At 38.0% G+C, this 18185-nt stretch overlaps 1 protein-coding gene, 1 long non-coding RNA gene and 1 pseudogene across 8 annotated transcripts in view; 1 reads left to right on the top strand and 2 right to left on the bottom strand.

Moving 5' to 3' along the window:
• Positions 1-18185, bottom strand: part of NMNAT3 (nicotinamide nucleotide adenylyltransferase 3) — a 113396-nt gene that overhangs the window by 41020 nt on the left and 54191 nt on the right. The window lies entirely within an intron of this gene.
• LOC118535742 (uncharacterized) overlaps positions 1-18185 on the top strand; it is a 76570-nt gene that overhangs the window by 39790 nt on the left and 18595 nt on the right. The gene's annotated exons all lie outside the window — the stretch shown is intronic.
• Positions 12778-14687, bottom strand: LOC144381649 (isopentenyl-diphosphate Delta-isomerase 1 pseudogene; annotated as a pseudogene).

Raw genomic sequence — 18185 nt, 5'->3', positions numbered from 1 at the left:
GCTAGGTTGTACTATTGCTACTGGGGTATTATTATTTCTAGACCCTCTCAGCAGATAGGGATAAGATAAAATGTATGTGTGTCTGCATACATACTGACAGTCACATGGTTTGTCTGTCCAACTATCTTTTCTCTCCATGAACTCCTCACACGAATACCTTCGATTCCAATCTCACATCACTAGGGTATTTCTATGTTCCCTCTGTCTATATCTGTAACTCCTTTGTCTTGCAACAGCAAGAAGCCAGATTTTGATTATCCACAAGATATTTATTTACTTATCACTTAGTCCTAGTACACAAAGAAAGTAGTTTCAGAATTGATAGTCTAAGAATCTGGGAAAAAGAAACCTATTTATTAGAGATGAATATTCACTTACACTTGAATATTTAGTTTCCCACGTTTTGCAATCACAGACAATGCAGCAATCAATAATCTTTTCCACATGAACATTCATATTTGCAGCTTCCCTTATGAATTCAGAAGGTATGGCTATTCCCCCTCTTTGGACAGGGTACATGTGTTCCCCCCAGGGCTGCTAGTCTGCTTACTCTCTCTCTGATTTTATTTTATTTTTTTTAAAGATTTTTTAAATTTATTTGACAGAGAGAGACACAGCAAGAGAGGCAAGACAAGCAGGGGGAGTGGGAGAGGGAGAAGCGGGCTTCCCTCGGAGCAGGGAGCCCATCCTGGGATCATGACCTGAGCCAAAGGCAGACGCTTAACGCCTGAGCCACCCAGGCGCCCCACTCTCTCTGATTTTAACTATAAGTACTCCCTCCTTGTTCTTGTACATTTAAACCCCACTTCACCTGGAGCTGGCCATTCCTGCGAGGACTGTCTCTACTAGCTTCTCCAGTTCTCTTCTCTCATTCTCTCCAATCTGGTTGTCAATGCTACTGTTGCAGTAAAAAGCATTCTCAGAGAGAATTCACTCCACGCTGCTGAACCCCATAGCATCCAACATGACCTCTTAGTAGCATTAAGTGTGGAGACCCCTCATCTTCCCTGTCTTCTGTGACAGAGACTGCTCTGGTTCCTTCCCACCTCTCAGCCTCCTTGGGCTCCCTTGCAAGCTCATCATCCTCCTTTGTGGGGTTGCAAAATGCTGCAGCCCCTCAGGGCTTACCTCCCTTTGTACCTCTCCCCACCTCTTGGATCTCAGTTACCCCTATGGATATCTGCCTGTTTTATCTACAAGTGATTTGCAAATGCCCATCTCCAGGCCTGTCTTCTCTAATCACCACCTTCCCACAGATGTTCCCCCGTCTCTCCCCTCAACATGTCTGAAGCTGAACTTGTCCCTTGCCCAGGTCTGGCCCACATCCAGGACTCTCTCCTTCTCAGTAAGTGGTGCACTTTCCCCATCAGATCCAACCCATTATCAGGTTAGCTTCACCTTCTAGTTACCTTCCACATCTGTCACCTTCTCTTCGTGGCCTTCATGTCACCCTCTTATCAAAAGTATTGCTTCAGCTGTCACTTAACAGGCTTCCTTCCATCCCCTCCTTGGTGTGCACGTTGGGGGAAGGTAAGGTAGGGAGGGAAATGCAGATCTTCTCACAGCACTTAGGATGAAAAACACATTCCTTAACAATGACCTGCAAGGCCCTCATAGTTTGCCCCTTCTCCTTCTCTCCCTCGTCTCGCCTCCCACAACTTTCCCCTTTGCTCCCTGCTTCACAGTCATCACAACCTGTTCAGTTCTTGGTAACCATGTTCTCTTCTGCTGCAGGGCCTTTGCACGTGTAACTTTCCTATGCCGAGAATGCCCTGCATCCTCTGAGCCCTGGCTAACCTCACTTTTAACTTAAAAAATGCCTCATTATTCTTTTTCAGCTCAGCCCTTCCTTCCATTCCCAGAAACACTTTCCCTGGATTCTGACTTCGTTGATTTGCCTCACTGTTCACACTGAGAGCATCAGAGCTTCCCCTCACTCATCTAAGTAATTTTATGTCTGTGGGATTTGATTAATGTCTGCCTTTCTGTTAGAGACTGAATGCTTGTGACTCCTCTTCCCCAGTTCATGTGTTGAGACCAGAACTCCTGATGTGATGATATTAGGAGGCGGAGCCTTTGGGAGGTGATGGGGGTTAGATAAGGTCATGGGGGCAGAGCTCTCATGAATGGAATTAGTGCTCTTCTAAGAATCACAGGAGAGCTTGCTTCCTCTCTCTGCTGTCCACCCTAGAAGAGGCTCTTACCAGAACCTGACCCTGCTGACACCCTGATCTCAGACTTCCAGCTTTTAGAACCATAGAAATAAATGTATTTGCTTTGCTTGCAAACCACCCCATCTACGATGTTTTTGCTCATAGCAGTCTGAATGACTAAGGCACATCCCAGGAACACAGGGACCACTTCTGCTCCCATGCGGTCTCTGCATCTAGCACAGTTCCTAGCACAGGCAGGGGCTCGATAAGAAATGTGTGGAATGAATAAGGCAGCATGGTGTGGTGGTTACGGGCACAGACTGTGGGGCAGACTGGCTCTATAGATTACTGGCTGCGTGACCTTGGGAAAGTGACTCAATCTCTCCGAGCCTCAGCTTCCTCATCTGTAAAAGAGGAAGAGTAACAGTACCCACCTTGTAAGGTTGTAATGAAGGTTAAATAAGTTCATGTAATGTACTTACTACCTGGCAAATAGTAAGGAAGACATACGTTTGTTAAATATGTAAAACAAACAGGTGAACAGTTGCTAAATGAATAAGCATTAATTAAACTGAAAGAAACTTTGATTTGAAAAAAAGATATATAAGTGACTGTTGCTGAAATATAGGCCAATGGCCAAATCATATTGCCTAGAAATAAACTCTCTAAGTAACAGAAAACATGATTTAAATTTAATTCAACCTCCATTAGTAAGTTTGTGACTACGTGTTGGGAAAACAACAACTGACAACTGGGAATACATTCAACAACTCGAAATGCAGGCTCGAATTCTTAATATATTCAATGAATGCTGTAGGTATGTCTGATGCTGTTGATTGGTCATATGTTGGGCTGAATCATTTCTGTCAAAAATCAGCACACTAAGAATAAAAATCCCAAATGAACTTTTTAAAACCACCCACATCCACTACACAAATTCATCCATCAAGCCTTCGAGAACCTTCTCTGTGAGAGCCCCGCACAGCATGCAGTACAAAGCAAGAAGAGCCTATCATTAAGGACAACACTATAAAGTACGAACATTTGCAAGCCTCATACATTCACACTAGTCTTTATCTTATTCCCAAACATTCTCTCAAGTGAAGGAGTGTGAAAGAAATAGCTGGTTCAACATTTTCTCCTCTTGAGCTCATATGTCTGTCGTGTATTAACAATGAAAATCTACAGAGCTAAGTTTCATCTCGTGTATAATTTTTTCCTTGTAAAGGGGATGTTATCACAGGGCCAGAAATCATTAAAATTTTGGTATATTGGCCTCTGTCGGCGTGTAAGGTTTTGTTTGGGGAGAAACGGGAAGAAGGAAACAAAGGAAGGACAGTTGTAGCTTGGAGAAAGGATGCTTGTGAAAAGGGAAAGAGCTCCTGCGGCAAACTAGGGAGACACTGTTCATTTCTCCGTAAAGGTATTCAACAAATGCTTCAGCTGGTTTAATTCAATTTATATGCACGCAGGATCGAATTACAATCCTTGAGTTGTCTTAGGGAAAATACACCAACAGAAGGAAGATTCGTTGTTTTTGTGTGTGTGAAAAAACAAAGTCAGCGGTGGGGCCAGATTTTCATCCAGCTTTGTGAGCTGATTCTGATTGGCAGAAAAGGCACTGCTTAAATATTTGTCCCTGGAGAGATGAAGGGGGGTGGGGTTATGGCTTAGTGCATACATCTGCTGGCTTTTGGGGGCTGCTGCCGGGGACTGGGGCTGTGGGGAGGAGGAGATGATGCCTGACCAAACGGAGAAAGGAAATTCACACCACACAGCTCTCACGATGGCAAGAAAGTTCCCTTCTCCATGACCTGGGTCCTCCCTATCTACCAGCCTCATCTCCCTCCCACATGCTGGGATGTGCGGCTCTTCCACCTCCGTGCTTACCCATGCTGCTTTCTCTATCCATCACGCACCCTCAACTGTGCCCGGCTAGGTCTCTCACATTCCTCAAACCTTGGGTGTCACCTCCCCAAGAAGCTTCCCCCCACCTGTCAGGTGGAAAACGCCCCTCCTTGGTACCCACTACCAAAGTCGCCTGCTACCATGCATCTCTCACTGTCTAAGGGAGGCGGAGGCAGACAGTCAAATCCCACAGAGGTAAAATTCCTCAGGTGACCTATGCTACTCATGCATTCCTGTTGGGCAGGGGATGCAATTTAATCAACTCTATTTCCAGCAACAGTGCCTGGCTGGGGGAAGATGCAGTAAATATCTGCGGGATGTTGAAAGGTGTCAACCCAGTGTGTAACATTCAAAGACACAGGCAGGGGAATCCATTCTGGACCTCCCAAAATGACCAAGTACTTTGCACAGAAGAATGACTGAGAATAAAGGCAAGAGAGTGCTTGAGGCCATTCATGACCAAGGGCCTTACACCTACTAATACCCCAACTGATGGAAATCATATGTAATATAAATATATGATGCATCGATGATTGATTATCCATGCATTCTGTGGTTACCATGACCTCTGGAGATCAGGAACACTCTCTGACACCTCACAGGGCCATGCCAGAGCCTTCCCATGCAGCAAAAAGGGCATCTGCAACTACATCAAGGGATGCGTATGTCCCCCAAACAATACAGATGTAGTTAGCTGTCTGTGAAGTGGCACATTCTACAATGCAGAGTACATACTCTATCCTGACAAACCTCACAGCAAAGACAACGCCATGAAGCCCGGGCATTTCTGATGAGTCAAGGTTGGCAGGAAAAGCCACTTAGTGGCTAAGAGGCAAGCAGATGTTTCTATCAAGTCCAGTAGAGGGAATATATCCTGAAAAGAACATTATGCCACACACTGTTTTAAGATTTATAGGGAAATAAATTTCATCTTTCTCCCAAATAGAAATGTTCTTTGTTCCCCCCACATACTTGCTTTAGGATAAATTTTGTGAAGTAGAATTGCTAGACCAAGAGTATATACTTTTTCCTAAGAGATAAGGACACTTTTTGTTTTAACACAATAGCAATTACTGTTGAATTAACAATTCTTTAATACATCTACTATCCTGTCAGTCGGTCTTCGGATTTTCCCAACTCCGGCATGAATATCATTTTATAGTTGATTTGAATCAGGATTCAAATAAGGTCCATACATGGTATTGTTTTATATGTCTTAAATCTCTTGAATTATATGGTTTCCAATTTTTTCTTTCTCACTGTTTATTTGTTAAATAAATTGGGTATGTCCTACAGAATTTATCACATTTTATATATAACTGAAGAAAGCTTGTGGAATTTTTTGTGTTTGGTATTTTTAAATTGAGGTATAATTGACATACAATAAACCAAACACATTTAAAGGGTATAATTTAGTAAGTTTTGAAATGTATACACCAATGAAACCAACACCACAATCAAGATAATGTCAGCTATCATCAGTCCCCCAATGTTTCCTTGTGCCATTTTGTAATCCTTCCCTCCCGCCCCATGCCAGTCCCCTAACCGCAAATACTGATCTGTTTGCTGTCACCATGGATGAGCTTGTAACTTCTAGAATTTAAAATACATAAAGTATGTACTCTTTTTAGGTCTGGCTTCTTTCACTCAGCATAATTATTTTGAGATTCATCTGTTTTGGATTCATTCTTTTTTGTTGCTGAGTACTATTCCACTGTGTGGATAAACCACCATCTGTTTATTCACATGTTGATGGAAGCCTGGGTTGTCTGCAGTTTGGGGCTATCATAACTAAAGCTGCTCTGAACATTTGTGCATGAGTTTTTGAATGAGTGTACGCTTTAATTTCTATTGGGTAAATACCTAGGAATAGAACAGCTGAATCATATGGTAGGTAAACATTTAACTTGTAAGAAATTGTCAAGCTGTCTTCCACAGCCATTGCATATTCACATTCCTACCAGTAGTGTCTGAGACTTCCAATTGCTCCACGTCTTTGACCATAGTTCTAGGCTGGTCTTTTCAAGTTTAGCTGTTCTAATATGGGTGCCGTGTAGCTCACTGTGGTCTTAATCTACACTTCCTTTATTCAACTGAGCATCTCTCCATGTGCTTATTTGCCATCCCTATATCTTCTTTGGTGAAGAGTCTGGTTGAATATTTTGCCCATTTTTTAATTGTGTTTTTTAAATTACTGAATTAAGAGGTCCTTATATATGTGGACGCAATCCTTTTATCAGGTATAGGCTTTGCAAATCTTTTCTCCCAGTCCATGGCTTGTCTTTTCATTCTTGTAATGTTTTCTGAAGAACAGAAGCTTTTAGCTTTAATGAAGTCTAATTTGTCCATTTTCTTTTCTATTTTGGATTATGCTTTTTTTGGTGTCTTATCTGAGAATTCTTAACCTAAGATCACAAGACTTGCTCCTATGTTTTCTTCTAGAAATTTTATAGTTTTAGGCTTTATATTAAAGTTTATGATACATTTTGAGTTAGTTTTTGCAGGTGTGAGCTATGAATTGAAGTGCCTCTTCCTTTTTTTTTTTTCTTTTTGCTTATTATGGATATCCAATGGTTTCAGCACTGTTTTTTTGGAAAGGCTATCCTTTCTCTTTGGCATTGCCTTTAATTTCTCTTATTTCTTTTTCCTGCCTTATTGTTTTGGCTAAAACCTCCAGTACAATGTTGAACAGAAGTGGCAAGAATGGAGATCCTTATCTTATTCCTGTTCTTAAGGGTAAAACATTTAGCCTTTCACCAATAAGATGTTGATTGTAGGTTTTTCACAGATACTTTTATTATTGGGGTGAGGAAATTCCTTTCCATTCCTAATATGCTGCTTTGTATTTTCTTTTTTTTAGTATCAGGGATGGATGTTGGCTTTTGACAATTGTCTTTACTGGGATAATCATATATTTTTTCCTTTATAATGTGATGAATTACATTGACTGATTTTTGGGTGTTAAACTAAGTGCACATCTCTGGGACAACCAAGAGATGGGTTTGATATATTATCCTGTATATGTACTGTTTGATTTTTTGGGAAATATTTTGTTTAGGATTTTGATCTATCATCATGAGGGATATTAGCACATGGTTTTTCTTTTAATGTCTTTGCTTGGTTTTGATATCAGGGTAGTGCTAGCCTTACAGACTGGAGCTGTGAAACAGTCTCTCCTCTGATTTTCTGGAAGACATTGGACAACTATTATTTCGTCCTTAAATGTTTGGGAGAATTCACCAGTGAATTTATTAATTTATGTAGGTAAGGTGGGGGATAGTTTTTTAAAATTGTGGTAAAATATACATAACAAAATTTGCCATCTTAACTATTTTTGACAGTCCAGTGATATTAAATACATTCATTATGTTGTACAGCTATAGCACCACCATCCACCTCCATAGCTCTTTTCACCTTGTAAAACTGAAACTCTATATCCATTAAATAATACTTCCTCATTTCCCTGTCCTCCAGCCTCTGGCAACCACCATTCTACTTTCTATCTCTATGAATTTGACTACTCTAAGTATCTCATATAAATGTAATCATACAGTATTTGTCTTTTTCTGATTGGCTTATTTCACTAAGCATGTAATGTCCTCAGGATTCACCCAAGTTATAGCATTTTACAGAATTTCCTTTCTTTTGAGGGCCAAATAATAGTCCATTGTATGTCTATACCACATTTTGCTTATCTATTCATCAATCAGTGGACACTTGGGTTGCTTCCACAGTTCAGCTATTGTCAATAATGCTGCTATGAACAAGGGTGTACAAATGTCTCTTTGAGACCCTGCCTTCAATTATTTTGGGCATATAGCCTAAAGTGGAATTGCTGGATCATATGGAAATTCTACTTTAACTTTCTGAGGAAGTGCATACTGTTTTCCACAATGGCTGTACCATTTTTACATTCCCATCAACAGTGCAAAAGGTTTCCAATCTCTTCACATCCTCACCAACAACTGTTGTTTTCTGGGGCTTTTTTGTTTGTTTTCTTATTAGATACATAATTTGCAAATATTTTCTCCCATTCTGTGTGTTGCTTTTTTACTCTGTCGATAGTGTCTTTTGACGCACACAATTTTAAAATTTTTACAAAGCCCAACTGGTCTGTTTTTTCTTTGGTTACCTGTGCCTTTGTTGTCATATCCAAGAAATCACTGCCAAATCCAATGCTGTGAAGCTTTTATCCTATGTTTTCTTCTAAGAGTTTTATTCTTTTTCGTATATTTAGGTCTTTGATCCATTTTGAGTTAATTTTTATATCTGGTATTAGGCAAGGGGGTCCAACCTCATTCTTTTGCATGTGGATGTCTAGTTTTCCCAGTACCATTTGTTGAAATGATTGTCCTGTCACTATTGCATGATCTTGGCATGGTTACCAAAATCATTTGATCCTGTATGCCAGGGTTTGTTTCTGGGCTCTTTATTTTATACATGTCTGTCTTTATGCCAGGACCACACTGTTCTGATTATTGTAGCATTGTAGTATGGTGTAGTTAAGTTTGAAATCAGCCCTCCAGTTTTGTTCTTAAAGGCTGTTTGGGTTATTTGGGGTCTCTCGAGATTTCATAAGACTTTTAGGATGGGATTTTCTATTTCTCCAAAACATGCCAGTAGGATGGTGGTAGGGATTGCATTCAATCTGTAGATTTCTTTGCGTAGCATTGACTTTTTAACAGTAAGTTAAAAACTTAAACTTAAGTTATTTTTAATAATAACTTTTTCTCAATCCATAAGCATGGGATGTGTTTCCACTTATTCCTAATTTCTTTCAACAACTGTTTTGTAGTTTTCATTGTATAAGTCTTTCACCTCCTTGGTTAAGGTAATTCCAAAGTATCTTAATTTTTTGATGCTATTATAAATGGAATTGATTTTGTAATTTACTTTTCAGACTGTTCATTGTTACTGTAAAGATGTAACTGAATTTTGTGTTGTTGACTTTGTATCCTGCTATGTTGCTGAATTCATTAATAGTTTTGTGTGTGTGTAATTTTTAGGGTTTTCTACATATAAGATCATTTCATTTGCAAACAGAGATAATTTTACTTTTTCCTTTTCAATTTGGATGTGTTTTGTTTCTTTTTCTTGCCTAATTGCTCTGGCTCTAACTTCTAGTACCTTGCTGTAGGAGACATATGTAGAAAAATGTTGCTATGGCCAATGTCAGAGAAATTATTGCCTGTGTTCTCTTCTAGGATTTTTATGGTTTCAGGTCTCACATTTAGGTCTTTAATCCATTTTTAATTTATTTTTGTGTATGGTGTAAGAAAGTGGTCTGGTTTTATTCTTTTGCATGTAGCTATCCAGTTCTTCCAACATTTGTTGAAAACTTTTTCCCATTGCATATTTTTGCCTCCTTTGTTGAAGATTAATTGACCATATAATTGTGGGTTTCTTTTCTTTCTTTTTTTTTTTAAAGATTTTATTTATTTATTTGACACAGAGAGAGAAACAGCGAGAGAGGGAACACAAGCATGGGGGAGTGGGAGAGGGAGAAGCAGACTTCCTGCTGAGCAGGGAGCCTGATACGGGGCTCGATCCCAGTCCCCTGGGATCATGACCTGAGCCGAAGGCAGATGCCTAATGACTGAGCCACCCAGGCGCCCCTGTGGGTTTATTTCTTGGCGCATATCTATACTGTTCCATTGACCTTCATGTCTATTTTTGTGCCAGTACCATACTATTTTGATCACTACAGCTTTGTAGTATGTCTTGAAATCTGGGATTTAGATACCTCCAGTTTTGTTCTTTTTCAAGATTGCTTTGGCTGTTCGGGATCTTCTGTAGTTTCATACAAATTTTAGGTTTGTTCGTTCTAGTTCTGTAAAAAATGCTACTGGTATTTTGATAGGGATTGCATTAAATGTGTAGATTGCTTTGAGTAATATGGACATTTTTAACAATATTTGTTTTCCTAAACCTGAGCATGGAATATCTTTTGTGTCATCTTCAATTTCTTTTACGAAATGTTTTATAATTTTCAGAGTGTACAGGTCTTTCACATCCTTGGCTAAGTTTATTCCTACGTATTTTAGTATTTTTGGTGCAACTGTAAATAGGACTGTTTTCTTAATATCTCTGCTGCTTCATTATTGGCGTATAGAAATGCAACAGATTTCTGTATATTGATCTTGTATCCTGCAAACTTACTGAATTCATTTATCAGTTCTAGTAGTTTTTTGGAGGAGTCTTTAAGGTTTTCTATATATGGTATCATCTCATCTGCCAATAGTGAAAGTTCTACTTCTTCCTTACCAATTTGGATGCCTTTTATTTCTTTTTGTTGTCTGGTTGCTGTGGCTAGGACTTATAGTACCATGCTGAATAAAAGCGGTGACAGTGGACATTCCTGTCTTGTTCTTGATCCTAGGGGAAAAGCTCTCAGTTTTTCACCATTGAGTATGATGTTAACTGTGGGTTTTTCACATATGGCCTTTATTATGCTGAGGTATGTTCCCTCTAAACCTCCTCTGTTGAGGGTTTTTATCATGAATGGATATTGTGATGCTTTTTCTGCATCCAATGAAATATGGTTTTTATCCTTTCTCTTGTTGATGTGACGTATCACACTGATTGATTTGTGAATATTGAACTAGTTTTGCAACCCAGGAATAAATTCCACTTAATCACAGTGAATGATTTTTTTAAATGTATTGTTGAATTTGGTTTGCCAATATTTTGTGGAGGATTTTTGCATCTATGCTCATCAGAAATACTAACCTGTAATTTCCTTTTTTGGTAGTACCTTTATCTGGTTTTGGGATCAGGGTAATGCTGGCCTCATAGAATGAATTTGGAAGTTTTCCTTTCTCCTCTATTTTTTTGGAATAGTTTGAGAAAAGTAGTTATTAACTCTTCTTTAAATGTTTGGTGGAATTCACCTGTGAAGCCATCTGGTCCTGGACTTGTTGCACTTTTTTGATTACCGATTCAATTTCATTGCTAGTAATTGGTCTGTGCAAATTTTCTATTTCTTCCTGATTCAGTTTTTGGAGGTTGTTTCTAGAAATTTATCCATTTCTTCTAGGTTGTCCAATTTGTTGGCATATAATTTTTCATAATATTCTCTTATAAGAGACAAACACTTTTGTATTTTGTATTTGTGCTGTTGTTATTTCTCCTCTTTCATTTCTAATTTTGTTTGAGTCCTTTTTTTTTTAGTTTCTATTTTACTTATTTCTGCTCTAATCTATATTTTCCTTTCTTCCACTGATTTTGGGTGCTTTTTTGTTCTTTTTCTAGATGCTTTAGGTATAAGGTTAGGTTATTTGATATTTTTCTTGCTTCTTGTTTGATATATTTCTTACTTCTTGAGGTAGGCCTGTATTGCTGTAATCTTCTCTGTTAGACAGCTTTTGCTGCATTCCAAGATTTTGGACCATGTGTTTTCATTTTTTTTTTAAAGATTTTATTTATTTATTTGACAGAGCGTGAGAGAGCGAGTGAGCACAAGCAGGGGTAGCAGCAGGCAGAGGGAGAGGGAGAAGTAGGCTCCCCACCAAGCAGGGACCCCGACATGGGGATCAATCCCAGAACCCTGGGATCATGACCTGAGCCAAAGGCAAATGCTTAACCGACTGAGCCACCCAGGTGGCCCTGTGTTTTCATTTTCATTTGTCTTCATGTATTTATTGATTTCCTCTTTGATTTCTCGGTTGACCCATTCATTGTTTAGTAGCAGGTTATTCCACCTCTATGTATTTGTGTTCTTTCCAGATTTTTCCTTGTGGTTGATTTCTAGTTTCATAGTGTTGTGGTCAGAAGAGATGCATGATATGCTTTCAATCTTTTTGAATTTGTTGAGACTTGTTTTGTGGCCTAATATGTGATCTCCTCTAGAGAATGTTCCATGTGCACTTGAAAAGAATGTGTATTCATTCCACTGTTTTAGGATGGAATTTTCTAAATATATGTTAGATCCATCTGGTCCAACGTGTCATTCACAGCCACTGTTTCATCGCTGATTTTCTGTTTGAATGATCTATCCATTGATTTAAGTGGGGGTGTTAAAGTCCCCTACTATTATTGTATTACTATCAATTTCTTCCTTTAAGTTTGCTTTATGTATTTGGTGCATAAATATTTTCAATTGTTACATTTTCCTATTGGACTGTTGTCCCTTTATTATTATATAGTGTCCTTCTTTTTCTCTTGTAACTCTTTTTGTTTTAAAGTCTATTTTGTCTGATATTAGTATACCACCCCTGCTATCTTTTGGTTATTATTTGCATGGAATATCTTTTTCCATCCTTTCATTTTCAATCTGTTTTTCTCTATGGATCTAAAGTGTCTTTTGTACATAGCATATAGTTGGATCATGTGTTTTTTTTCCATCTGCCAATCTCTGTTGTTTGACTGGAGAGTTTAATCCATTTACAGTTAAGGTAATTCCTGACAAGGAGGAATTTCTATGGTAGTGCTATTTGTTTCCTATATGCCTTTATAGCTCCCCCACCTTTATTTCTTTCATTATTGTCTTCTTTTGTGTTCAGTTGCTCTTTTTGTAGTGGAATGTTTAAATTCCTTCTCATTTCCTTTTGGGTATATTCTATAGCTATTTTCTTTGTGGTTATCTTGGGACTTATATTTAACACCCAAAAGTTGAAACACTTTAATTTGAATTTACACCAGTGTACCTTCAATGGCATACAAGATCTTTGCTCCTTTAAACCTCTGTCCCCACCACTTTTGGTTGTTGATGCCACAAAATAACATCTTCATACACCGTGTGCTCAAAAACATAAACTTGTAATTCTTTTTTTTTAAGATTTTATGTATTTATTTGAGAGACAAAGAGAGCACATGAGCAGGGAGAGGTATAGAGGGAGAAGCAGTCTCCCTGCTCAGCAGGGAACCCAATGCAAAGCCCGATCCCAGGACCCCTGGATTATGACCTGAGCCAAAGGCAGATGCTTAACTGACTGAGCCACCCAAGTGTCCCTTCTTATAATTCTTTTAAATCCATTAGTCTCTTAAATTATGCAGAAAACAAGACTTGGAATTACAAACCAGTTACAATAATACTAGCTTTTAGACAAAATTTTTTTCTTCAAACTTACAAATTTACAATCTCTTAAAATGTGTAGGAACCAAAAAGTGCAACTACAAACCACTGTTACAATAATACTAGATTTTATAATTTCCCATGTATTTAGCTTTACTGAGATCTTCCATTCCCCATACAGATTCAAGTTACTGTCTAGTTTCCTTTCATTTCACCTTACAAAACTCCCTGACCATTTCTTGCAAGGTAGGTCTAGTGGTAACAAACTCCTTCACAGCTTTTGTTTACCTGGGAATGTCTTAATTTCTCCCTCACTTTTTTTTTTTCTGGACTATGATAAAGATTTAATGATTTATAAATCATTTGGCAAAGAGCAAACTGCTCTACAGTGTGTTTACAATGTTTATCATAATGTATCAAAAATGAAGAGCTTTCCTTGTTTGAGTTTGTTAGGACCATGTGCTTAGGTCAAATTAAGTTAATCTGCTCTCTCTCTCTTTTTTTTTTTAAAGATTTTATTTATTTGACAGAGAGAGACACAGCAGCGAGAGAGGGAACACAAGCAGGGAGAGTGGGAGAGGGAGAAGCAGGCTTCCCACTGAGCCAGGAGCCTGAGGCGGGGCTCCATCCCAGGATCCTGGGATCATGACCTGAGCTGAAGGCAGACGCTTAACAACTGAGCCACCCAGGTGCCCCCCCCTCTCTTTTTTTTACAATAACCTCTCATAAATGTCTTTTACAAATAGCAATGCACACATATGAGGTGTGTGATAGAAAATTAAGAAGTTGGTTGTCTATTTTCCACACAAATACTGGTTGTAAAGTATCAATGTTTCAAGTGAGAGTTCCTAGGGAACCAAATTTTTAAAAATCATGTTAAGTTTACTAAGTAGAGAAATTTTTCAGTATTTTACTAACCATTCATCTCCACATTCACATTCTATGTATTTTCTCATGGTCAACAAAACTGATTCAAATGATTTAAGTTATCCCACCATTTAAAGAGGAAAGACTCCACAATAATTTGAAACCATGGAGTTATCTTAATTTCACCACTTCCTGCCTTTACCATAAGTTCTTTTAGCTCTTCCTTGGACACATAACAATAGCTCTTAATCCCACTGGGCTCTGGAATCAAAAATACGTTCTTCCTCACAAACAAAACGAATCAATTTCATGTTCCCCCCAGTTACCATCTGATTGAGCCTTGTGGTGAATCTGTGTTAGATAATTTCTTCTGGAGGAACCTCTTTCATGGGAATTCCTAATTCACCCTTTAAATGTCTCTGTACTGCTCTTCTTACTCCAATTGGCATCATTTTCTTCTAGCTCTCCTGTATTACTTAATGGACGACTACAACAAGTATTGGTAAAATCACCTGGAAAGATAATTTTAGCATTTGAGCATCTGATCTCTGTTGTAGCATGAGCTCATTTTCAGTGTTGAATAAGAAGATCATAAAAACTCAATGCAATAATCCTTTCATTCTGGTGACAATTCTTTTTGGTCTCAGCCCCAATTGTATTGTCATTTTCATCAGTAAGGATACACATCTCTGCCAGGAGTTGAACCTACTGCTCCTTATAGAGGTTGTCGGTGTCTAGCTCAGTTATTGTTATGACCCCTCTGATCTGTCCCACAATACTCAACCCTCTCCCTGACTTTTGACGGGCAGTTTTGCCAGATATAGAATTCTTGGTTGTCAAATTTTTTCTTTTAGCACTGAATATATCATCCACTGCCTTTTGGCCTCCACGGTTTCTGATGAGAAATCTGCTGAAAATCTTATTAAGAATCCCTTGTATGTGATGATTTGCTCATTGCTCTCAAGATTCTCTGTTTATCTTTTGCAAGTTTGATTATAGTGTGTCTCAGTGTGCATCTCTTTGACTTCTTTTTACTTGGCATTCACTGAGCTTCTTGGATGTTTATATTTACATCTTTCATCAAATTTGAAAGGTTTTCAGCCATTATTTCTTCAAATATTCTCTCTATTTCTTTATTCCTGTTCTCCTTGATTTCCACCATGCCTATGTTGGTGTACTGGATGGTGTCCCATTGGCTTCTTATGCTCTGTTTGGTTTTCTTTAACCTCGTTTCTTTCCTCAGAATTGGTAATTTCCATTATCCTACCTTTAAGTTTGCTGATTCTTTGTTCTGTCTGCTCAAATCTTTTAATCTTTCTTGTGAATTTTTAATTTCAGTTATTGTCATTTTCAGCTCCAGCTTATCTTTTTAGTCCCTTTTAGGTCTTCTCTTTGTTGATATTTCCATTTTGTTCATACATGGTTTCTTGACTTTCCTCTACATCTTCCTTTAGTTCTCTGAGCATCTTTAAGGCAGTTGCTTTAAAGTCTTTGTCTAGTATATCTGCCCTCAGGTCTCTTTCATGGACAGTTTCTGTTTTATCTTTTTCCTTTGAGGGAGCCATACTTTCCTGTTTCTTTGTATGTCTTGTGATCGTTTTGTAGACAACTGGGCATTTGAATCTAATCATGTGGTAACTCTGGAAGTCAGATTCTCTTCCTTCTCCAGGGTTTGTTCTTTTTGTTACTGTTATTGTTAATTGTTTTGTTTTTTAATTGTTTTAAGTTGTCTCTGTGCTGAGGATCAGCCTGAGACATAAACTTGGCCTGAGGTGTCATCTCTCAGTCTTTCCCTGGGCATGTGTGGTCATTTTCTAAATATTTTTCCTGTACATGCAGTTGTTTTTAATGTCTGGTTCCCAAAGGGAAAAAGAAAAATGAGGGGAAAGGGAGAAGGCACTGGTCCCTTAAATCCCCTGGAAATCTCTAATCTCTTCAATCAGAGGGGGAGAGGTTTGCAACAACTACTGGGGGCTGGGGAAGTACAACAAGAGATCAGAGCACAGATCCCTGATATTTGGGGGACAGGGTCCTATTTGCTAACCTTGGCTCCCACAGGCTGTGTGCAGGCTGTTTCAAGAATATGTGCATAGCTGCCTGCTATGTGGGGGCGGAGGATGGGTAGCTGTTACTGTGCTGAGCACTGAAACTGATTGAAGTTAGCTGCAATTTACCTGTCCAAGTCCTCCCCTAGAAGTTGCAAGCCTTCAACAGACTCCAGAGTTCCAAAATAGTTACATCAGAGAGATTCTGCCAGTGCAATTGCTGTTTAGGTGGGGAGACAGATTGCTGGTGTTTCCTAGTCTGCCATCTTCCCAGAATCCTCTGTGGGATGGTTTTTAAGCTACAAATGAAATTTCTTTAATTGATATTGAGCTATTCAGGTTACTTTTTCTTTTTAAAAAATCTATTCTTGAATGAGCTTGAATGAGCCTTTCAAGGGATTTGTCTATTCTAATTAGGTTGTCAAATTTATAGGCATAAAGTTATTTATAATATTCCCTTATCTTTTTCATATCAGAATCTATAGTTATATCACCTCTCTCATTCCTGATGATAGTTTGTGTCTTTCCTCTTTTCCCTCCCTTGATAATTTGTCTAGAGGTGTCTCAATTTTGTTGATATTCTCAAAGAAACAGGTATTGGTTTATTAATTTTCTCTAATACCTTTGTTTTCTATTTCATTGATGTCTGCTCTGATCTTGTTTCCTTCCTTATGCTTGCTTTGTGTTTGCTCCTCTATCCCTAATTTCTTAAGGTAGGAGCTGAAGTCATTGATTTGAGACCTTTCTTTCTTTCTTTCTTTCTTTTTTCCCTAATATGGTATTTAGTGCTATAAAATTCCCCTAAGTACTGCTTTAGTGACATCCCAAAATTTTTGATATATTGTTTTCATCTCCATTCAGCTCAAAATATTTTCTAGTTTCCATTTGGATTTCTTTTGTGACCCATGGGTTTTTAGAAGTGTGTTATTTCATTTTCATATTTGGGGATCTTCCAGAGATCTTTCTGTTAGTGATTTGTCATTTAATTCTATTGTGGTTGCAGAATGTACTTTGTAGGATTTCAATCCTTTCACTTTTATTGAGATTTCTTTTATGGCCCAGAATATGGTCTATCTTGGTAAATTTCTCTGTGTCCTTGAAAGGAACATGTGTTCTGCTGATGTTTGGTTGAGTGTTATCTTTAAATGTCAACTAGGTCGAATTGGTTGATAGTGTCGTTTAAGTTTTCTACATCCTTAATTATTTTCTGTGTACTTATTCTATCAATTAGTGAGAATTGAAATATCTGACTGTAATTGCAGATTTATCAATTTTTCTTGCAGTTCTGTGTTATTAAGTAAAAAAAAAAATTAGGATTATTATTTCCTCTTAGAGAATTGGCTTCTTTATAATTATGAAATGACTTTCTTTATCCCTGGTAATATTCTTTCATCTGAAATCTCTTTTCTCTGATATTACTATAGCCATTTCAGTTTTCTTTTAATTAGTGTTAGCATGGAGTAGTTTTCCATTCTTTTACTTTGAACCTATTTGTGTCTTTGTATTTTACTGTGTTTCTTGTAGGCATCATATAATTGTAGTTGGGTGTTGCTTACTTTATCCAATCTGACGGTGTCTGCCCTTTAGTAGGAGTTGTTAGACTACAACTGACCCTTAGGGGCGCCAACCCCCCATGCAGTTGAAAATCCACATGTAACTTTTGACTTCCCCCAAACTTAACTAATACTCTACTGCTGACCAGAAGCCTTACTGATAACATAAAAAGTTCATCAACACATATGTTGTATGTATTATATACCATATTCTTACAACAAAGCAAGCTAGAGAAAAGAAAAGGTTATGAAGAAAATCATAAGGAAGAGAAAATACATTTACAGAATTGTACTGTATTCATCAGAAAAAAAAAAAATCTGTGTATAAGGGGCCCTGTACGGTTCAAATCTGTGTTGTTCAAGGGTCAACTGTACTTATATTTTGTGATTATTGATATGGTTAGATTTAAGTCTGTCATCTTGTTATTTGCTTTCTATTTGCTCCATCTATCCTTCGGTCCCCTTTCCTCTTTTCCTTTCTTTTAAATTAACTGAGTATATTCTGATTCTATTTTATCTTCTTCGCATGCTTATTAGCTGTTTTTGTGTGTGTGTTTTTTTTTTTTAGTGGCTGTATTAGGGTTTTTATATATATATATAAAATCTTTAACTTGTCACAATTTACCTTTAGGTGATATTATACTAC

The sequence above is a fragment of the Halichoerus grypus genome, chromosome 1, assembly GCF_964656455.1.
Source record: "Halichoerus grypus chromosome 1, mHalGry1.hap1.1, whole genome shotgun sequence".
NCBI classification, from domain to species: domain Eukaryota; kingdom Metazoa; phylum Chordata; class Mammalia; order Carnivora; family Phocidae; genus Halichoerus; species Halichoerus grypus.
This window is presented reverse-complemented; position numbering and strand designations above follow the sequence as displayed.